The sequence below is a fragment of the Papio anubis genome, chromosome 19 (genome assembly GCF_008728515.1).
Source record: "Papio anubis isolate 15944 chromosome 19, Panubis1.0, whole genome shotgun sequence".
In the NCBI taxonomy this organism is placed as follows: Eukaryota; Metazoa; Chordata; class Mammalia; order Primates; family Cercopithecidae; genus Papio; species Papio anubis.
In genome coordinates this window covers 14,882,142-14,904,391 of record NC_044994.1, presented here as the reverse complement: position 1 = coordinate 14,904,391, position 22,250 = coordinate 14,882,142, and the positions used below count along the sequence as shown (strand labels likewise).

The 22,250-nt window shown below is 40.5% G+C and overlaps 1 long non-coding RNA gene across 3 annotated transcripts in view; it reads left to right on the top strand.

Annotated features, from left to right (window-relative positions):
- The window catches only part of LOC103879615, a 175,729-nt gene that overhangs the window by 61,219 nt on the left and 92,260 nt on the right, over positions 1 to 22,250 (top strand). For 2 of the 3 annotated variants that reach the window (XR_004180030.1, XR_002518640.2), the window contains exons 2-4: positions 14,365 to 14,464; positions 17,603 to 17,698; positions 19,672 to 19,764. This is a non-coding gene — a long non-coding RNA (uncharacterized LOC103879615). The remainder of the gene's footprint in view (positions 1 to 14,364; positions 14,465 to 17,602; positions 17,699 to 19,671; positions 19,765 to 22,250) is intronic. The other variant, XR_002518641.2, reaches the window with a different exon arrangement.

Here is a 22,250-nt window from a genome sequence, read left to right as displayed (position 1 = left end):
ATATTCCCATCCAATATTTTCTTTTTATGCAAGCAAATATATATTTAAATAGTTATAATAGTCTATACAATTTTATCTTCTGTATAAACTGTTAAGTGTGGGCTCTGAAGTGCTGTATCTGGATTTATATCCTGACTCTAACACCTAATAAGCTTAAGGATCTTGGTTCAAGTTCCTATCTCTCTGTGTTGAACTTTTTCCATTTGTAAAATGGAGATAGTAATGGTGCTTACCTGTAAAATTTGTTTTGAGGATTAAATTGGTTAATACATATAAAACTGACTCATACAAGAATAGCTGGCTCATAATACTCTATTAATTTTATTATTATTTAACGTAACAATATTTTTTCATAATCAAAAGTTAAAAGGACTCTATAAACATAACCTTTTGTAGACTTTGAACTATTCTCTAGTACTATCCCTACACTAATTTATCTGTTTTCTTATTTTTGTTGATTATAATGCTGTTCTGAAAAATCTTTGTATGTGACTTTTTGCTTATAGACATGAATTTCCTGTAGGTAGTAAGAAGTAAATCTAACAGGTGTCTATATCAAAATGCAGATTTAGGGTTCTTCATACATATGTCCAGCCCTTTGATGATATATTTCTGGAATTTAGGAACAGTTAAGGCTATGACTTGTTGTTGATAAATTAGCCTCTGCTGGAAATGGAAGTGGGTAGAAGAGCTTGTTTCTGCTTTCTCCTCATCCCAAACTATTTATTAATTCAACAAGAATCAAAGGGTGCTGTGGAGCACAATAAAGGGAAGATGGCTTAATCCTATTCTTGTTTATCTTTGAGTTGTAGAGGTCAGAGTTCAATGAAGCTGTCTGGACTTGAGTGTGAGTGTGGGTTATTGTTGGTGAAAATGGGACATACATTTATGTTAAAGGTAATAACTCTACCATTTATGTTTAGCAAAAGGTCAAAGAATACTTGGCAGATCCTCATGGTAGACATTGCTATCATAATTTGTGAGCAAATTAATATTAAATATATTCATGAGCTATCATAAGACAGTATTGGGCTAAATTTATGTTCATTTTTATTGTAATTCTTTACACAAATATTTTCACTCTGAATATATATCATATGGAGGCATTATAAAATAGTAAAAGTGCATGAATTTTGAAGTCACATAGACCTTGGTTCAAATCCCGGCTCCAGTACTTATGAATCATATAGTCTTGAGGTAAAAAGAGATTCTGCTATGTCAGTTTTCTAATCTATAAAACGAGTGTTTGTGTGTGTTTCTACATATATGTCTGTCTATCTAGATATAATTCTAAATTAGCAAGTAAACCATGTATAAATTAATCAAGTGTATTTTAGAGCAGTTAGGCTGCAGTCTGGAATCTAGGAGACTATACAAGCTTGAAATTAGAAGTTTTTGAAATTCATAACTTAAAAAAAATGGGCAGGCATGGTGGCTTACACCTGTAATCCCAGCACTTTGGGAGGCTGAGGTGGGCGGATCACGATCAGGAGTTTGAGACCAACCCGGCCAATATGGTGAAAGCTGTCTCAAAGATACAAAAAATTAGCTGGACGTGTTGGCACATGCCTGTAATCCCAGTTACTCGGGAGGCTGAGGCAGGAGAATTACTTGAACCTGGGAGGCGGAGGTTGCAGTGAGCCCAGATCGCGTCTTTGCGCTCTAGCCTGGGTGACAGGGCAAGACTCTGTCTCAAAAAAAAAAAAAAAAAAGAATTTCTTAAATTTTAGTGATTGATAATCAAGCCAAACTCCATTTTAATCAGCACTGGAATTGATTTATATAGAAGTATGAGACCAAATATGCCTACCTTATAATACTCCCTTTTCCCCTTTGGTATCAAAAAATGGAATGAGGTTCTTTTCTCTAGACTGATGCTTCTGTAATCACAGCTCTGTCCCCAACCTATTCAGATGGCTTCCCTGTATTACCAGCATGACCCTTCCATAGTCAGGCCAGTACTGTCTGTATTTTAGGACCTTCCATTGCTTATTCCCACCTTCCTGTAGATTTCTGTTTTCAGGAAGCTTATAGCCTAGTAAAGAAGAACATCAAACTAAGTAGTTATTGAAAAGAGAGATGAGTGTTGTATGGAAATTTACAGAGTGTGATAGCAACAGAGAGCCAGGGGACCTAATCTGGGATTTCTGAGAAGCGCCATTTATTCATTCAACAAATACTTGATGGACACTTAGTATGGACCAGACGTGTGTTAGGTCTAGTTGGGTATTTAAAAGGAAACATTACCGACATAGTCTGTAAAAACGATGTGTAGCTGGAATTAAAAGATGAATAAGAAATAACTAAGTGAGAGGAGATGGACAGGAAGATGATTTTTGGAGATGGCAGGAGGGCTGAGTGATGGATGTGGGGTAAAAGCAAATGAGTTGAGTCAAAACTGTATTGAGCAGCTGGGTCGACGGGGGTACCATTTACTGAAATAATGGATAGCAGGTTTGGAGATTCATTTATTTGTTTATTCCACAGTTACTTATTGATTCTATTTTATATGCCAGACCCTGTTCTAGGCATTAGGAATAAAACAATGAATAACAAGACCAACATTCCTGCAAGGTAGTCTACAATCCGTGGAGGAAAGTAGACAATAAAATATATAGTATGTCCAATATTGATAAATGTTGTAAAGACAAGTCAGGAAAAGAGGTTAAAGAATGCTAGATTAGTGGGCATGTTGCAATTTTATGTGTGATTGTCAGGGAAAGCCATACCAACAGGTGATAGTTGACTGAAGTCTTCAGGGATGGGAGAGAACAAGTGCTCATATCAGGTGGAAAAGTAGGAAAAGCAAGTGCAAAGGCCCCTGCGTTGGGAGCATGGCTAGAGTGGTGAGTTGGGGGACAGTAGTAGGAGATAATGTCAGGGAAGCAAATGAGTGGAGAGGGATTATGCAGGGTGTTGTAGGCATTATAATGCCTTAGGCTTTTACTTAGAGCGGATGGGTGACATTGAATGGTTTTGATCAGAAGGGTACATTTTAAAAACATAACTATGATCAAGTTCATATAAACATGTGCATTAAAAAAAAATCACTCTAAGTTCAGCTTTGGGCGTGCTAATTTTTGAGACTCAAGAGATATCCAAATGGGTTATTCAAAGATAATTAGATACATGAGTCGAGCTCAGAAGGTGGTCTGCAGAGTGGGTCATCAGTAGTTCAGTGACAACCAAAACATTAAGCCATGGGGATTGATGAGACCATCTAGGAAAGAGTACCGAATGCAAGGCAGTTGTCCTGGGATGGTACCTTGAGGGGGTTGGGAGAAGAGCAGGACTCTGCAACTGAAATGGCAGAAAGTAGGAGAGAACTTGAAAGACAGTGGTGTCAGGAAACCCAGGAAAGGGCTCTGAGAAGGATAGAGGGTAAACAATGCCCAAAACATGTTAGGAAATCACAATAGGACAGAAGAGTGTCCATTAGACTAAATAATGTGGGGAACATCGATGACCTTGGCAAAAGCAGCTTCAGTGGAACATTGAGGAGGATGATGGAAGAGGAAGGTAAAGAAGTTGATGAAGCAAGCTCAGGTAAACCTTCTAACTTTGGCTGCCTAGGGGAGCAGAAGACAGGATAGCAGCTGAAGGAGGAGTTTTGTAAGGTGAAAAAGACTCAAATATGAATTTCATGTTGATGAAAAGAAGGTACCACTGGAAAGAAGGAAGTTTAAATCCCAGAAAGTGGGAGTGATAGATGGAGTGAGATTCCCAAGAGGGTAGGTAGGAGAAAATAAGACCTACAGCAGAGTGGAGGGATTAGACTGAGAGACCAACACAGAGATGGCAGATTGATTGCTAGTTGGCAGGAGTGGGAGGCCTTGGTAGTGTTTTACACGCATATGTAATTGTGACATGTTCTTACGATGGGTCAAACATGGGGGGAATGGGTGGGGCTACTGGCTGCCATATGATCGAACTGTCAATTACTCCACTGTCCCAGGAGCCCAAGAAGATGGACCTATTATTATTTTAAAAATATATAGTCCCTTTATTAAGCATTGCATATAGCCACTTGTGTTTGGGTTTACACCTACAACCGCAGTGTGACTTGCTATTTTGTTTTTGTTTGCAAATTTCACCATTAGTTTTATAATTTTGTAACCACCAAGAATGTCACAAAATCAGTGATAAATGCTGAATAACTATTGGATTCAGCAAAGAAGTTGTTATGTCATTCAAGAAAAGTTGTAATTCTGACATGAATATTAGCTCATTTATGTTAACAAGAAAAATGGAAGTGAAACAACAAAGATATATCTTAACTTTTTTTTCATGGTTTGAAATTTTTTTTTTTGATGGACCTATTCCTAAGTGTGACTTCTTTTTGCTTACAAAATTTCAATGGACCATCTGACAGGATCTGGCCTAATATCATGGAAAGAAAAGTCATTTTCTTTCCATCATTTTGTACTGATTATTATTTAAGTTCAACATATATTTTGCAACAGTGTTCTTGCAAGTATTTGTATTACATGCTTTTAGAAACACTTGTATTAAACTAAATTTTATAATGGAACTTCTACATTAATTTTTTAAGTATATGACAAATTTGTTAACTTTACTTACTATTTGGTGAAATGGAATTTTCCCAAGTCTCTCTGAAATCCATTCTCTCTAAAATGCCTCTTTTAGAGACTTAAAATGACTTTCCCAAGTCTCTCTAAAATGAATATAGCTTAGAAAATACAACGTATTCCTTCTTTTTTTTTTTTTTTTTTTTTCTTGAGAGGACACCTTTCAACAGGCGTGTGTAAGAAGAAACCTGAACTTACATGTATACGTGCCTTCAGTTAATTCAGTGTTACCAAATGTTTTGATTACTTCATCTTCATTTTTTATCTTCACTTTCACCATTTATTCTACACAGGAGAAATACAAAGGATTTTCCCCCACATGTAAATAGGAAAAAAGCATGAAGCAAACCATACAATATCTAACAATTCTTTAAGATGCAACTCTAAGCTTAATCTCAACAAAAACTACTTTCGGAGTTCAAGGGAGCTGTTTACATTGATGAACTGATCTTGCCAAACCATTTCTAGCCTTGAGTCAAGTTAGACAAGTTCTTCAACATGAAGCGAGGGGCAAAGATGAAAATTTGTATTTAAAAGTATGGCTTGCCCCCTGCCTCGCACGCCCACTTCAGTTTTTCCCTAGGAGATGGCTGTTATTTCTTTTTCGTGTCACTTGGTACAAAAAAGTCACTTGGTACCATTAAGTCACTTCAAGATAGATTGAAAAAGTTTTTAATGTGCCTGACTCTAAGGCCTGACATAAGAAATGAACATGGAAAATGGGCAATTTCAAAGACCATTAAGTCTTTCTCTTAAAAGCGTTTGTACCCCAACCTTTTTCTTACTATTGGTTTCTTTGTGAGAAACTGGACATACACAGCTCTTTTATCTAATGACGTGTGATAATTTGGGAGAAGTTCTAAGGGATGGGGGAAACTATCTTTAGAGGATATGTTAGGATCTGCCTTCTCGGAGAAAGGAACAGAGGGAAGTTCACCACTGAAATGCTTGTCTTAGCAGGGAGCTGGGAGACTCACATCACTCTCAGAGAGTTGTGTTTGGTTCAACAAAGTGTTATTCACAGGGAGAGACTGGAGGATCCAAAAATAGTTGACCTTTGGAGTTAAGCCATTGCCTTTTTAAGTCTGAAGTCACAGATACACAAGTGTGTTAATTAGTGTCTGGGGAAGCCTTTACTTTATCACATTAAAAAAAAAAAGTGGTTTCCCTTATATTCTGTTTATGAGATTTCAAGATTCCTCCATACTGGAAATCGGAAAAAAATTGCATTATAAATCATTTGGAATTTTCTCTTTGTAGAGCTAAGCAACGTGTCAAACATTTCATATATCTTGTGACTCAGGCACCTACTTAGAGCTTTCTCCTCTTCTGTTTGATTATAAAAGGAGTTCTTGAATAAGAAAATTAAGACATTTGCTGGTTTTCCTTGGAGCTTTAATCAGTTGGCATCAAACAGGTACTTTTATTTTCCTGGCCTTGAAATCTTTCTGGAAGGGGCATGAGAGAAATATTTGGAAATGTCTTCTTGGTTAGCAAATACATCTTTACTCTTTTGGTTTTCTGTTTCTTTTCTGTTTTCTTAGCCTGCCATCCTCCCTTTCCCCTCAAACGTATACGCACATGTACAGCCCCAAAGTTATTACTCTTTTTCTTCCATCAAGGGTGGAAAAAAGCTCTCAGACTGGGTTGACTGATTTGTAGCCACTGTCTGTGACTTGGGTGAGGACACAGTCTGAGTGTCCTTAGGTTTCATAGCCTGTAAGTACAGATGAGGTCTCATAGCATTCAAACCTGGACTCTACTGCCTATATATATATATATATATATATATTTTTTTTTTTTTTTCTTTGAGACAGAGTCTTACTGTGTCGCCTGGCCTGGAGTGCAGTGGTGTGATCTCAGCTTACTGCAACCTCTGCCTCCCAGATTCAAGCAATTCTCCTGCCTCAGCCTCTTGAGTAGCTGGGATTACAGGTGCCCACCACCATGCCTAGCTAATTTTTTTGTATTTATTATTATTATTATTATTATTTTAGTAGAGACAGGGTTTCACCATGTTGGTCAGGTTGGTCTCGAACTCCTGACCTCAGGTGATCCACCCACCTCGGCCTCCCAAAGTGCTGGGGTTACAGCTGTGAGCCACCATGCCCGGCGCTACTGCCCATAATTGTTTACACTTAATCATGCTGGTCAGTAATGCAAAGTTCCCCTATGCATTTCTGGCAGTCACCAGGGATGCTTACATTTTACTGGACTGCATCAGTGCCACCTGGGAAGGCCCTGTGGGCCTTGGTGGTGGTCTCCTTTGGGCAGCTGCTATGCTCAACCTGGCTCCCTCCAGGGCTCTGCTGTTCTGTTCACCACTCCTCCCTGCCAGGGGGAGCCCTACCCTCATCCAGAGGCCGTTTCTCAATTTTCTTTTGGCTTTTCCCTGTAATTCCATCTCTTCAGAGCAGATCAAAAAGCTCAGTTAACAAGACTGCATGGAACCAGATGTCCCCAATTCCCTGCTTCTGTACAGATCACAAGAACCTTTAGTTTAAAGCACAAGGCCCCAGGCAGAGCAAACTTATACAAAGGATCAGAATCCCAGATTAGATTTATACTTTGATACGGTAATTTTTAGCCCTCTGACATACAATGTGAATTTCGAATATAACATAGTGTTCTTAAGCATCTACTTTGTATTCTGTACTGTGTTAGGTACGTACCTTTGCCATTTCATTTAATGCTTATAACCCTTTTTATATGTTGTTTATTATTGTTCTTCCTATTTTAGAGATGGGAAAACTGAGACTCAGAGGTAATAAGGAATTCACATACCAAACACTGCAGAGCTGATAAGGGTGGGCTTAGGATCTGGTTGCAGGGTCCATGCTTACCCTCTCGAACAATCCTCCCCACTTTGGAAAACAAGTTATACGTACTTTTATCTTAGCAAAACATAGCGTAGCTTTTAAGAAGAAAAATGGCTCTAAAAAAGACACAACTCAAAGTTTAAAATAAACCTAAAATTGCTAAAAATGATCTATCAATTAAAAAAAAAGACAAGCACTTTTAGCTAAAGCAGGTGAAGTGGTGTGTTTATATACCATCATCAACACTCTAGGTTTAGATATTCACAAAAAATAAAGTGACAGGATTCGTGCAAAAATGCTTAGAAGGCTCTTCACTCGTGAGGATTACACATGAGAATGAGCAAGGAGCTACCTTTTTACATGGAATTTACATTATCCTAGTCATCTGTCTGAAATGGACTTGTAGGCTGGTGAGATATTTGTATGGCCTTGTGAATCATTACCTGCTAGATGAATAAACAGAAACTCAGACTTTGTGGCTGCCCATCTGACACTTTTCACCAAATCGCCTTAAAAGATTCTATCCGAGGAACTTAGTATTTTGTAGAAGATCTTTTCATTCTTGTTCCAGAAGCCAAACGCTTGAGTGGCTCTTCTGCTGCTGAATGAAATATAATATGAGAGAACTAGTCTTGCAATAATTCCTGTAATTGTGACTTGGGAAAGGGAAGGGAGTGGAGCTTTGCAGACAGCTCACCCCGCAGGGAATGGCAGCGGGGGTGGGGAGGTGGGAGGGGGGGAGCCTGTGCAGAAACCGAGGTGGGCCTGAGGACACAGGGAGGCAATCTCCGGCCAGACAGACCTCCTTTCCTGGTGAGGGACGAGGAGCCTGGGGCCCAGTATTGATCATTTGGTTCCATTACCAACTGAGAGCTGTTAGAGAGAATGTTGTTTCACCTTTCTATGTAAGATATTCTAGTTTTACTTTCTATTTGACTTCCTTTAGAATGAGAGGGAATGAGGGCTATCTTTACACTTTGGAGCTTCCAAAGGGCTGTCTGAGGCTACATCCCTTCTAATTCTTAAAGTAACTTCTTGTTATTCATTTATTTATTTATTTATTTTAGCTGACGGAGCATGTGATTTAAAGAATTAGTGACTCAGTCGTGCTTGCGGGAATCTAGGAATCCCCAGGCCGAATCCCTCCCTCCAAAGACCCAGAACTCTTTCGCAAACTTGGGAGCGCTTGCACTTCTCCCTACACCCATGACTTTAATGGGTGCCAAAACACTGCATTGAATGGAACTGAAATATAGGATTAATATTTTCAAAAGGCACTTAAGATAAATGGCTTTATAAAAAAGAAAGAAAAACCAAGAAGCACTGAAAATGGCACATCTTTCTAATGACTCAATCTGCTATCAGTAGTTATCCCACTATTCTCCTAATCTCCCATTTCAAAAGATCATCTTTGATGACCTCTCCTCCTTGTTTACTGGTCTTAACTGCCGTATATTACTGGTCCTACTGGACCCACGTATAGTGAGAATATGCAGTATTTGGTTTTCTGCTCCTGTGAAAAATCAGTTTGATCAAGAGCTCTGACACATCTGTAAAGACAGTGGAAATAAGATTACTTCTGACATCGTGGTTTTCCCTCACTAGTTTAGAACCAACATAATAAGAGAAATGTTTGAATGCCCAACTTAGCAGCAATTCAAATGCATCCCACAAGAACAGGAAACCAAGTGGAAGTTAAATATAAGCTATGCCCTAAAGTGGCCATCAGTAATCCCTGAAATGAAAACAATGAAATTGGAATATTGTTTGGGTAGCCCTCCCATCTGGTAACTGAACGAGGAATCAGCCTACTTTCATCATTTCCAGTTCAAGAACTAGCAAAGTGGAGAAAGTGGGCAGTGACGTTTGCTCCTTTGTCAATGACAAAATCATGTAGCAATTTCCTGGCCTGCAAAAACATCCCAATAAATCTCTTCTGTGTATCATTAGGAAGAAGTTTTGTGGAGCTGGGTGGACTTCAGAAGGCTGCTAACCTTGAGCGGCTCTGCTGTTATCCTGCCCTTATTGCTTAATGGAAAATTCAGCAGAATCACCAAGTAACAGGAGACTAGGTTCAGGGTCATAAATCTCCAAGAGATGCTCACTGACATCCACGGTGCTCTGCAGCGTGAGTCTAACAAGGTCGTTCTTGCTGAGCTTCCTTTCAGCTGGAGGCTACAGCTCACTGTCAGGCCCAGAGCCAGGCTCTCTATCATCAAGAAAACCCAAGGGTCAGGGGTGGGAGGCCGTGAAAGGTAACTTTTAGGCCGGGCCCCAGTGTCAAATGGAACCTGGGTGGAAGCCCCATACCGAATGTCAGCCCCTTGGAGGCCTCTGATCCTTTTTTGCGCCCGCTACTTTAGCCTTACCATGCAGTCTTCCAGGGACTTCCCACATTCATTGCATCAAATGTAAATTTCTGGCCACTGTCTTCAAAGTCTTCTCATTTTGCTTCAAACATCGGAGCATACCTTTGACTCACTCTTGGGTCTAGCCACAGTGTTCTTTTGATATCTGCACGTGGCTTTCTCCATTCTAAAGCTTTCTTACCCATCGATGCAATGACTGAGTTCCTTTTCTTTGAATTTGTTGGAGGTGACAAAAATACCAAAGAACAAGGAGACTAGCAGGGGCCAGAGGCATATTTGGGAGCCCTTTTGCAGCAATAGTGGGAGAGAGAGGGGGTGAGAATCTAACCAATATGAGAAATCCAGGCCAGGCACAGTGGCACACGCCTGTAATCCCAGCACTTTGGGAGGCCAAGGTGGGTGGATCACTTGAGGTCAGGAGTTTGAGACCCTGTCTCTACTTATAATACAAAATTTAGCCGGGCATGGTGGTACATGCCTGTAATCCCAGCTACTTGGCAGGCTGAAGCAGGAAAATCGCTTGAACCTGGGAGGCGGAGGTTGCAGTGAGCCGAGATGGCGCCACTGCACTCCAGCCTTAAAAAAAAAAAAAAAGAAATTCAGTCAGCAGGAAGACGGGGCTCACTCTACCTGGGAAGGTAGGACAGTGTCTTGGAGCTGCTGCAGAGCTGCAGTGGGAGGATTAGGGACTCTGGAGCACTGGTGCTCTGCATTCATCATGTATAGACACTGACGTGTTATTTCATTTGCTCCTCACTGCAGTGTCATGAGGTAGACAAAGCAGACATTATCGTTCCCATTTTTGAAGTGAAACAACTGAGACTTTGAGAGATGACATGACCTTGCCCAGTAATTTTGAACCCAAGTGTTGTCATCATCAACTACATACTGTATATTTTATGTCAGGGTCAATAGTTTCTGATGTAAAGACCCAGATTTTAAATGTTTTAGGCTTTGTGGGCTACACGATCCTTATCACCACCAGTCTGCTCTGTTATTGTAGCATGCAAGCATTCATACAATACATTAAAACGGGGGCATGGCTGTGTTCCAATAAAGCTCTATTTACAAACATAGGTGGTAGGTTGGATTTGGACTTATCCTATGCTATAAAGCTATAACTGATCTTATGTCAAGAGTAAAGATTCACAGGGTATTAAATACACTTGTGCATTTAAATTCTCAAAAAGTAAACATTAGCTGGGCACCATGGCTCGCACCTGTAATCCCAGCACTTTGGGAGGCCGAGGTGGGCGGATCACGAGGTCAGGAGATCGAGACCATCCTGGTTAATATGGTGAAACCCCGTCTGTACTAAAAAAATACAAAAAATTAGCCAGGTGTGGTGGTGGGCACCTGTAGTCCCAGCTACTTCGGAGGCTGAGGCAGGAGAATGGCATAAACCCAGGAGGCAGAGCTTGGAGTGAGCCAAGATCGAGCCACTGTACTCCAGCCTGGGCGAGAGAGTGAGACTGTCTCAAAAAAAAAAAAAAAAAAAAAAAAAAATCAAGTAACAGGGTGTAAAGGAACACATCCTAACCTAATGTGATTCATGTAACAAGGAAAGAGCATAGGGAAGTTAGCTGAGGGGAGGTTACCTAGCAGTGAGGTGGTGGGAGCTCAGGAGATACTCGCGGAGGATGAGGGAGGTGGGTGATGCTGGGCAGCTGATTTTCCAGGTGCCTCTGCTGTGTGACTGCCCTGGGCCCCCTGTGGCTCTTTTCTCCACTCTCTACCTTACTGGTCAGGCTTCTGCTGAGCTGTAAACCTGCATTTTCTATTCTGAACACCTCTCATAGAACCTCTCATCTCCTTTCTGATATGACAAATATCTCAGACCCTGCTTCCTGAAGGGAAGATGCAGGCTCTGCCCTAAGGTCAGGATGGGAAATCCTGGCAGGGAAGAGGAGCTAGGAGACTTGATGGGAATAGGTCTTTATTTCTTCCACCCACATCTGGTTTAGCCTGATGACCTTATTATTTGGTGACACATTTCTGTCCACCCGGCTGATTAGCTCTGCCAGTAAGGCTAGAAGGGAAAATAGGAGAAACTCTAAGAGCAGAGCTCACTCTTTGAACATGGTACATTTCGTTCTTTCTTTTTTTCTTAATTCTTTTTTTGGAGACGGAGTCTCACTCTGTTGCCCAGGATGGAGTGCAATGGTGTGATCTTGGCTCACTGCAACCTCCGCTACCTGGGTTCAAGCGATTTTTGTGCTTCAACTTCCTGAGTAGCTGGGACTATAGGCACGTGCCACCACGCCCAGCTAATTGTCGTATTCTTAGTAGAGACAGGGTTTCACCATGTTGGCCAGGCTGTTCTTGAACTCCTGGCTTCAAGTGATCCACCTGCCTCGGCCTCCCAAAGTGCTAGAATTACAGGCATGAGCCACCATGCCTGGCCTGAACATGGTAAATTTCCGTTTATACTCAGAAAAATAGACTTCTTAGTAGGCCCAAGGAATCTCAAACTCCTTCTCACAGTCCTCAATGTACATTTCCAAGTGCATCTTATCCCTATTGTTCTCTGCTATAACCGTCACCTGGGATGTTTTCCCATCACCCCTCTTCCTGCCTCTTCACCCACCCAGTTCCTGCTCATCTTTAAGGTTCAGCTCCACAGCTTTAAGGAACTGCTGTCTCCTTCATGGAGCTTTCTCTGCTCGGTCCTGTACTGTCTGTACCATTCATTTAGCATTATATTTTATGCTGCTTTATGATCTTCCAGGTTAATTAACTTTTCACGTGTATTTTGTGCAGTAATGACAGTTCACCTACTCTAAAGCATTGGCTGGGTTTTAAGTTATCTGTATCTTCCAGCACAGTGCTAGACTCATACTAAGCACACCTATGGAGTGGGCTACATTCACCACTACAATATTTCAATGGGCTTTAACATGGAGATTCCCTTCTCTCCATTTTTCTTTTTTTAAAAACTTTTATTTTAGGTTCAAGGGTACATGTGCAGGTTTGTTATACAGGTAAACTCGTATAACGAGGGTTTTTTGTACAGATTATTTCATCATCTAGGTACTAAACCTAGTACCCAGTAGTTATTTTTTCCTGATCCCCTCCCCCCTCCCACCCTCCACCCTCAAGTAGGCCCCAGTGTCTATTGTTCCCCTCTTTGAGTTTATGTGTTCTCATCATTTAGCTCCCACTTATAGGTGAGAACATGGGGTGTCTGGTTTTCTATTCCTGCTAAGGATGATGGCCTCCAGCTCCACCCGTGTTCCCGCAAAGGACATGATCTCGTTCTTTTTTATGGCTGCATGGTACTCCATGGTGTATATGTACCATATTTTCTTTATCAGGTCTACCATCGACGGGCATTTAGGTTGATTCCATGTCTTTGCTATGGTGAATAGTGCTGCAGCGAACATATGTGTGCATGTGTCTTTATGATAGAATGATTTCTATTCCTTTGGGTATATACTCAGTAAAGGCATGGCTGGGCCCATGGTAGTTCTGTTTTTAGCTCTTTTGAGACAAGTTCTTTCAGGGGCAGGTTGGAATATGTAAGTGACCACACATGTAAAATGATCCCTTTCTGTTGGTCTTCAGCCATTGTCCTTGGTCAAGTCTAATCAGTACTCTAAAACCATGAGAGCAGAGACTATGTCTGGTTTTGCTCTCTATTATATTTCCTCCATTTAGCAGATGCCTGGCACATGGTAGATGTAATAATTATTGGCTGATGAAAGAATAAACGAATGAATATTTTGTCCTGGCCCTGGTTGAATCCCTTGCCCTGTGGGAAAGGGGGTGACTGTCAAGAAGTGAGGAGATGGCCTCAGTTGTCCCTTCTTGCCAGAGCATCTCAGCCCCTCGGGATTGGCCCCTCAACAGGTGATGAACAGAGATCCGAAAAGTAGTCACTTTCTGAGACAACATCTCCTAATCACCAGAAGTTGCTTCATAGTGTATTGAGATGTGCTTCTTGTCTTGGTCTGTCAAAATTTTTGAAATCCCTTCACAGCATGAGTCACACATGAAGTGAGTGCTTGGTGGTGACCATGTTTGCTGATTTGCTTATGAAGGCAAAATCTGATTTAAGAGCCAAAATAATATATATATATGTGTGTGTGTATATATATATACTTTGAACATCCCTAATCTGAAAATCTGAAATGCTCCAAAATTTGAAAGTTTTTGAGCACCAACAGGATGCCACACGTGGAATATTCCACACCCGACCTCATGTGGTGGGTCACACTTAAAACACAGCCTCTTCAGCACCCCTAGGTGTTCCGGCGGTGCTACTGTGCTGCTTCGTTACCCTGAACGCATTATCTTTTCACTGTGTGACTGGAATGTCATTTTTTTTTTTTTGCTGTGAAGTACTTGTGTGTGTACACATGTCAACAATGATTCTTGGTAACATGTCTATTCAGTCAGGAATGACAGTGATGCCAAACCACCACAGACGTCCACATGCGTGGCTGAGACAGGGTACCTTTGCTTTCTGATGGTTCAGTGTACACAAACTTTGTTTTGTGCATAAAATTATTAATAATATTGTATAATCTTACCTTCAGGCTATGTTTATAAGGTGTATATAAAACATCAATTAATTTTGTGTTTTAGGCTTGGGTCCCAGCTCCAAAATATCTCATTATCTATATGTGAATATCCCCAAATTTGAAAAATTCAAAATCTGGAACACTTCTGGTCCCAAGCATTTCAGGTAAGAGATTTTTTTTTTCCTCTCTCTTTCCATATATATGTATATATCGATAAACTTTCATAAAACATAAAAATTATTACTACATATGATTCACACATGATTAAATACTGGGCAGAATACACAGAATATTCATTCTGTCCCATAGGACAGGTTGTAATATATGTTTAATTATCCACGTGCTAAAATAGTTCATTTTCCTGAATAATGTTTTAATAAAAGTATTTTCCTTTTTCGGGCGTTATGTAACAATACACTAAAGAGAAGGTTGGTTGTGTTTACTTAACTGGCTCTTGTGCATATTTACCACAAGGTGGCAGTATCGCAGCCCCTCCTTGCTTATTAGGGAGAGATACACACCTCTTAATGTCGAGATAGCAGAGAGACTGTTTCTTCCCCTCAAGTTTCCAAAGTCTAAAATCACATCCATGTGTCCTGATTCGTCACTAAGTAGATTTTTAAATTAAATGCATACACACATAAATCCAAATTATCTCACACTCACAAAAACTCTCATCTACAACCTGGCCTATATGACGGGATGAATATTCTGCGTATTCTTAGTTAATCACGTGTGAATTGTATTAATAATTAAGCAATCTTTTGTGTAAGTAGGCAAAATCAATTTTAAAACTTATTAGTGAAACTTTTAAAGCAGTTTAGAAGGAATAACCTATTTCAGGGGTGGTATTGTTATTGCAGAAAAGAGGCCTCTGTAGTTCTCGGGAGAGAGAATCCCTAGGAGGAAGGTGTGCGGGAGGCTGAGGGGAGAGGTGTATAGGGAAGCTCTCAACTATCGCCTTTTGGCTACAAGCATTTACTGATCACTAATCGTTCATGAGTTTATTGTGTAAAAGCTGGCCTTTGACTTATAAGAGCTTATGACCCAAAGCTATAGACAGTAGAGAAAGACACCCAGTAAATAGGTGAGAAGACGATCACTATTACCGTGATCTAAGAAGGAGGGAAATAAAGAAGGAAGAAACACTGCTTGTATATGTCTTTCCAGGGGATGCGAAAGAGAGTAGAAACAGGCAGAATGGAATAAGTAAAAGATCGTGAAAATAATGAGATCCAGGTTCTTGCCTCAGTTCTGCCCCTCACCATTCTAGGTCACTGCAGCTTCCTCATGTGCTGAAGGAAACATGGATTGAGGTTTTGGCTTTGGAAGCATTAACAGAAGTATGTTCTGCCAACAGTTTTTATTAATGGGTACTCTTCAGAAAAGACTTGTGTTGAAATAAGTGGGGAAAGCAAATTATCATATTGCATCTCATCCTCTCCCCCTCACCCTCAGAGAGTCACAATGTGTGTTAACATACAAAGGCTCTGAGTAGCCTGGCCTGAAGAAACTAGTGTAACTTTGTTTAACCTAACACTTCAAACTTAATTTGACCATGGAACACAATTCTTCACTTTGCCCTACTCCAAGAAATACCAATTAATACTGCATAGAATATTAATGATCTTTGGTAGATAATTTGGAAACCACAAATTAAGAGGTCTTCACAGCCTGTTTCAGCTCTAGGAATCTGGATCAGAATCTCCACGAGGGTAGGGAACTAGATCCAACTGCTTTACTTCATCCCAAGTGCTTGACATAAAGTAAATGATCAATAATATTTGCAAAATCAATGAATGAACTGTGATCGTTTAGTTCTATCTATTTCTCACTCGTTCCAGGAGGCACAGGCTCTGTCTATCCCCTTTCTGAAGTTATGTGCATATCAAATTTAAGCAACTCCAGCTAAAGAAGGGAGACAAGGACCTTTTGTAGTGTAAAAACACAAGGGAATTATGCTGAGTCTTTCTTGGCAATGTGGAGTGTGTCGTCTTGAAGATATTTGACCCTAATAGGATTGCTTTTCCATTTCCTCCTGTTTTCATAAGTCAAAGTCTTATTCAGATTCATCTAGAAAAAAAAATTAGTTGGAAGGAAATGACTGACATCCCCATTCTGAAGATCAAAGAGAAGGAAAGGATCCCAGTGGGAGGGAGAATTAGAGGTTTCTTTTTTTTTTTTTTTTTTTTTTTTTGAGACGGAGTCTCACTCTGTCGCCCAGGCTGGTTTCTAAGGACCAAGAGACTCATGAGTGGAGGATGAAGAGACAGAAGAGGCTTATGGTAGTGGAGGGTGAAGAGAGAGAAGAGGCTCATGGTAGTGGAGGATCAAGAGAGAGAGACTCCACAGAAGTGGGAGGCTTCCTGAAGGACAGGGAGGTGGTGACTAAGTAATTGGCCCCCACAATTAAGAAAGAAGTTTAAGAAGCTGCTAGAATAAGCTGAGTAAGGTAGAGAAACCTCTCCAGGTGCTCTGTATGGGTTATAAGTGTATCTTGAGCAGAAGTAAGGAACTCAGGTGTATTCTATCAGATCCTGTATACATGAGTATTCAGTTAAAAGGCAAACTTTTCTCAGGATCTAGATGGCACCATTCTGCTATTAAAGACATAATATGGAAGGGGCAAACCCAACTCTACTGAAAGGATTAAGGGCATAGAGTACAACTTCAGGCTACACCCACACAAAGATATCAGCTGCCTACTGTAAACTCCTTTGGTTAAGGCAGGCTCTGGGAGGTGCCTGCTGAAATGCAGTATGTGACCAGAGGAGAAACAGTACATTGACCCAAGAGTAATCATATTCACAGCACAGAGAACAGGGTCCTAGGACACAAAACACCGGAGAGGTAAATTTTCCTGGGGAAAGAGAAGCTGAGGAGCGTGGGACAATGCCACAGGACAGCACTGCACAGGCCCTGGGAGCTGGAAGTCAGGCCCGCGGGTGCCAAGGGCTTGCAGGGAACCCCAAGTATAAGACGTGGGAGACACCAAAGGTGTATTTTATCTGCTTAACCATTTTGTTCACAGCAGATGTAAAAAGAGACAATGTTAAGTTGAAAACAAAAGATCTTGGAAGACAGCCCAGATCTCCCCATTTCTGCTTTATATCAACTGTCCTGTTCTTATTATTTGTATCTAAAAAATAAAGTATTGATGTTTGTAATTATTAAATATTTGTACACATATCTGTACAATATATGTATAAATATAGTTGCAATTATTTTTAAAGTAAATTAAGTCAAATTCAACGTTTCAGGTTATTCTTGTAATTCTTCATTCTTTTTCACTTGCATGCCAGTATGATATCTTAACAAGGAGAAAAAGGAACAGGACTGCAATTGGCACTCTGAAATTGCATATAACCTGGAGCCTGTAATATTTCCATCAAAAACAAGTGAGTCTGGAGTTAATAACTGTAGTGATTATAAATCACTCCATTGCTTTATTTCTCCCCCTCCCACGTTATCTTGAGTTTCACGATGATGTGGGTATCCTATGAGGGTGAGTCATGTGTGCGGATGTCACCTGGCATGTGTGTAATGTGCGAAGAAGATTGCTAACTGTGAACTGGGTTCATGTCTCCAGCATTCGGACAGAACAACACTGCAGGCTTAAAACGAGACAAATCCTCCAGGCATGTGGAGGCCATTTTAAAAGCCATACTAGCTTGTAAGAATACTCTTTAACAAAAATTCCCATCTGTTCAGATACAAGTCAGTTTTACATCCTTGATATTGCATGGTTTGTGCTAATTTTCCTAAGTTACTCTAACTTAGGGAAACAAATATTTCAATGAAACAAACTCACTCCTAAATACCCATACAATACTTTGTATGTGATTATTTCCATTATAGGAAGATTTCAAATAATAAGGAAATAATAAGGAAATAAAAAATAAGGAAAAATAATAAAGAAATACATAATAATAATAAGGATATAAATAATAAGGAAATAATAAGGAATAAATAAAATAATGTTATAAAGGAAAGTTTCAAATATTAAACAGAGTATTGACAAGTATATATACTTAATGTCAAGGTAAAGTATTCATTTTTTACCCAACAGAAAATGACTGTACTCAAAATATTTATTTCATCTGCTTATTTCAGTTCACTTTTAGGCAAAAAACTATTAGTTTGAGTGAAAGGACATGATTTATACTACTGTCCTTGGTTACCCTGAAGATTTAATGTTATGTCAACTTTTCAACATTCAAAGCAGAAAAAAATTCAAGGATCAAATTAATTTTTATTAAGGAGGATTAATGGTTTTTTCCAGCTCCAATGTCACCATCCACCTTAGCCAAACAATTAAAAATAGAGTCTGGGAAGGGCAGGGGAAGGGAGGGATCAGGATGCACAATTACAGATAGAGGAGAAGAGTAAATTCTAGTGTTCTGTACGACTATCGTTAACTACAGCACTACACCCACTGTAGGATGACTGTAGTCAAATGGCTAGAAGGAGAATATTGCCACTTCCAACATGAAGAAATGATAACTCTTTGGGATGATAGATAGGCTAATTACCCTGATCTGATGACTACACATTATATGTATGTAAACATCCCTATGTATCCCATGAGTATGTGCAATAATGATTTGACAGTTAATAAAATAATTTTTAAAAACCCCAAAAGTAAGAAGTACCCATATGTTAGCTTGTTGAAATATTATAACTGTGTTTTTGGCATTTTGAGTGATAGCTATGTACCATTTTGTGCAAAGAAATGTTGCCCACCTTCAAGTTCTGATAGAAGCCCTCAAATCTGTCAATTGGATGGACAGAGAAGAATCTTATACAAACCATGCAATAGGGCAAAGGAGGGGAGACACAGGACCCACTATATATGTGTGGTAGGCAGAATAACGTTCTGATGCACATGTCCCAATCCCCAGACCTGTGAATATGTTACCCTCCATGGAAAAGGGGACTTTGCAAATGTGATTAAGTTAAGGATCTTGAGATCAGGGAGACTATCCTGGTGGGCTCGATGTAATCACCAAAATCCTTATCAATGGGAGGCAACAAAGTCAAAGTCGGAAGAGAAAAGTGTGATAACAGAAACAGTGGTTGCCGTGTTGTACTTTAAAGATGGAGGGAGGGGCCGCGTGGAAGGAACATGGGAGGAGGTGCCTGTAAACTCATAAAGCCGGAAACAGATTCCCCCTGGAGCCCCCAGAAGGAATGCAGCCCTGCCCACATCTTGCTTTTAGCTCAGCGAGACCCATTTTAGACTTCGACCTCCAGAACGCTAAGATGGTAAACGTGTTGTTTTCAGCTACTAACTTGGGGGTGATTTGTTACAGCAGCAATAGGAAACGAATACCTATGTGACCCAAACTTCCTTTCTTCTTCTTCTTCGAAGACTCCTAAGAGTTAATAAGAAGTAGAAAGAGAAGTTGGAGTTAAGCAGCTCGTTCAAATTCTGATTTTGCCATTTCCTGTCTGAGTGACCTGAGTAAGTTATTTAAACTTTTTTGGCCCTAACTTTCTTCATCAGGAAAAGAGGCCATGGTGAGAGTTAAAGATGGTAAAATAGACAAAATGCCCAACATAAGGCCTGGATGATTATCTTCAAGATAGACCTTCAAGAAAGGTTACTCCCATTCTCCACCAGCCTGCTGAAGGTTTATTGCATAAAAGTGGTCTACTGGGCAGTTTCTACCTTGTGTTAGAACCCCCTGGAGCCTTCTGGGCAGATGCCCATCCTGGTCTCTCAGCCTGAGTCAAGGGTAGCTTAGACATGGTGTCCAAACCTGCAAGCTGAGAAGAGCTGAGCCATGCTCCCCAGGGTAGGATTTGTAGTCTTACCGTCACCTTGTATGTTCACAGCATACCTTGTGAACTTCTGGCCTTTCCTGTCTCACTTTGTCTGTCTGTGACCCAGAGATGGTACTATCTCACACCCAGCAGCACTGCAAAGAAGGTGAGAAGCCCAGGTGTTCACAGATGGGGCACGATTACACTTGGAAGCAGCTGCCTGGGTTTTGCAAATTAAATCCTGAACCTGTGGGCTCCATGTCTCAGGTAGTGCACGCCATTGCCCGATTGTTGGTCCAGGTCCTGAGCAAGCCCTTATTTGTTAGCAAATAAGGGGACCACGTTTCCAGGCATGGGCTCAGGTGGCCTGGAGAGCATGAATCGCTTTATGAAGCTGTTTTCACTAGAGAATATGGAGCAAACCCAGATAGGCAGGATTTGGTTTTCAAAACACATTTGAAAAGATAGCCCTTAAGAAATGAAGGTAGTTTCTTTGCTCATACTTGAAATCTCATAACCCAGGGTGAGGCACAGGAAGGACAAATCTTTGCTGGTAAATTTATTCAGGGGAACTGTTAAAGTTTGTCCCTTGCCATTATGTGCAATTTGAAGAAAATTGGTCTTTGCCATATTGTTTCCTCCAATCTTTTTTTTTGCTTTGTTTTGTATAAATGTATCAGGTGGAAATGTAGTTTTGTTTCATGCATAGATTGTGTAGTGGTGAAGGCTTTTAGGGTGTCCATCACCCGAATAATGTACATCGTACCCATTAAGTAATTTCTTGTCATCCACACCACCCACTCTCTAATCTTAAAAATCGTGTCTTAGTCATTTTTAGTAGATTCAGAGAACAGAATTCATTACCGTAATCAACATGGATTATTACATCTGAATGTCCTGAATCCAAATCTTAAATCGAGTACATTCTACCGTCAACAATGTTAATTTGACCTGTATTTAATAATCTGTATAATTGCTGTTGCTCTGTATGGTAATTAGGCATAAATGGTAAGCAGTTTCTATAAATTCCTGTAATTGTTATTACCCATGTTACTACCAAGCCTTATTTTTATGACTTTTTTGCTTCTAATTTATTAGCTCAGGGTGATGTATAAAGTGTCATTGTCACAGTTTAGATTAATTTAAGTTTAATCAAATACAATGTACATTCTGGTCCTCCAAGAAGCAGATGCCAGGATGTGCATCGATGTGCACAAGAAACACCTGTGAAGGATAAAGGGGAGGGGACAGCGAGAGTCGTCAGACCCAGATGCAGCCTCACACCTGAAGAGGAGACCGGAACAAAGGAAGATTGGATAGGAGGAGTCCCAGACTCTAGAGCAGTTTCAAGAAAGCCTTGGCCAGGCCTCTGGGGATGTCCTTGAGCCCAGGCACCTGTTAGAGGAGCCCAGATTCTCACAGGAGTGGGCCTGCACTCGCTCCCTGCTGTGCTCGGGGTTGATTGGGAGAAACTGCTGGCAGCATGGCTTAGGTTTTGACACAGCCACAGCGGTGGACCTAGCAGGGCAGTGGCTGGGGTCGTCGGTCACTTCTGACCTCCATAGCAGAAGAGCTGAGTGTTGCATTTTCATGGCCACCCCACTCTTTCTCCACCCATACACACTGGCACATATTAAAAAGCAAGGATTTTTTGCTATGCAGAAGCCCTTTAATTAAGTCTCACCTATTTATCTTTGTTTTTGTTTTTTGGGTCCTTGGTCATGAAGTGTCTGCCTAAGCCAGTGTCTAGAAGGGTTTTTCCGATGTTATCTTCTAGAATTTTTACACTTCCAGGTCTTAGATTTTAAGTGCTTGATCCATCTTGAGTTGATTTTTGTATAAGGTGAAAGATGAGGATAAGACTACAAACTGGGTTCAGTGTGTGTGTACTGCTCGGGTGAAGGGTGCAGCAAAATCTCACAAATCACCACTAAGGATCTTACATATGTAACCAAATACCGCCTGTTTTCCGAAAACCTATGGAAATAAAAAAATTTAAAAAAATTAACATAAAAATAACACACTTAAAAAAAAAAAAAAGCAAAGATCTGTGCAGCCAGTACCTGGGGCCATGTTTCCAGACTCCCTGTCCATTTTCCAAGGCCTCTGGTGCTCCGGGTCACCCTTCAGGGGTTTCGTGCCAGAGTTCTTCCTGAGCTGTGTATTCTACCTTTTTCTGTTGCC